Consider the following 1,405-nt stretch of genomic DNA (forward strand, 5'->3'; position numbering starts at 1 on the left):
GTTGTAGAAACTTTAGAAGTGAATGGAGGAAAATTGCTAGTTACAGAAGGTGATGTGTCTATTATGCTTCTTACAGTGGTATCTGATGAGGTTGGTGCTGTCAAAAATTCTGTTGCTCTGAGAGATATAATGCTGGAATTGGAAGGAGATGATGTGCTCGTTTTACCAGAAGTGAACGTCTCCTGAGAAATGACTTCTATAGCAGTGTGTCGAATTTGAGAAGATAAAGGGCTTAATGTGACCATTGCTGTGGTGGTCCTGGTTTGGGATTCTCCGGTTGCCTCCGTGCTCTGAGTCTGGTGGTTCTGAGAAGATGCTGATGTTTCCTGAGGAGAGATGCTGGAGGAGGGCAATGTTGATAGCCCCTCTACTTCAGTTGTCATTGAGACTGCTGAAGTGACTAGAGTAAAATTTCTAGTTACAGAAAGTGATATGCTCCCTGTGTTTCCTACAGTGCTGTCTATTGAGGTTGGTGCTGTCAACATTTCTGATGTTGTCACAGGTGTGCGGCTCACACTGGCTGGGGATGAAGTGGTTGTTTCACCTGAAGAGGATGTCTCCTGGGGAGTTCCTTCTGTAAGAGTGGGTCCCAGTGGGGATGATGAGGGAGTGGATGTGGTCACATCTGTGATGGTGGTGGTTTGAGTTTCTCTGGTGCTTTCCATGCTCTGAGCGTGGTGGTCCTGAGAAGATGCTGATGTTTCCTCAGTAGAAGTGGTGGAAGAGGGTAAGGTTGATTGTTCCACTAGTCCAGTTGTCACTGAGAGTGTTGAGACCACTGGAGTGATATTTCTCGTTACAGTTGGCCATGTGTCCCTTGTGTTTATTACAGTGGTGACTGTTGAAGCTGGTGATGTCATCATCTGTGATGTTGTAGGAGATGTGTTGCTTCCAGTAGATGGAGAGAAATTTCTGTGTGTGGAGGTTGGTGTTGTCAACATTTCTGATGTTGTCACAGGTGTGCGGCTTAAACTGGCTGTGGATGAAGTGGTTGTTTCACCTGAAGAGGATGTCTCCTGGGGAGTGCCTTCTGTACGAGTCTGTCCACGTGGGGATGGTGAAGGAGTGTATGTAGTCACATCTGTGATGGTGGTGCTTTGAATTTCTCTGGTGGTTTCCATGCTCTGAGCCTGGTGGTCCTGAGAAGATGCTGATGTTTCCTCAGTAGAAGTGGTGGAAGAGGGTAAGGTTGATTGTTCCACTAGTCCAGTTGTCACTGAGAGTGTTGAGACCACTGGAGTGATATTTCTCGTTACAGTTGGCCATGTGTCCCTTGTGTTTATTACAGTGGTGACTGTTGAAGCTGGTGAACTCATCATCTGTGATGTTGTAGGAGATGTGTTGCTTCCAGTAGATGGAGAGAAATTTCTGTGTGTGGAGGTTGGTGTTGTCAACATTTCTGATG

This window comes from Hyperoodon ampullatus (genome assembly GCF_949752795.1).
Source record: "Hyperoodon ampullatus genome assembly, chromosome: 5".
NCBI classification, from domain to species: domain Eukaryota; kingdom Metazoa; phylum Chordata; class Mammalia; order Artiodactyla; family Ziphiidae; genus Hyperoodon; species Hyperoodon ampullatus.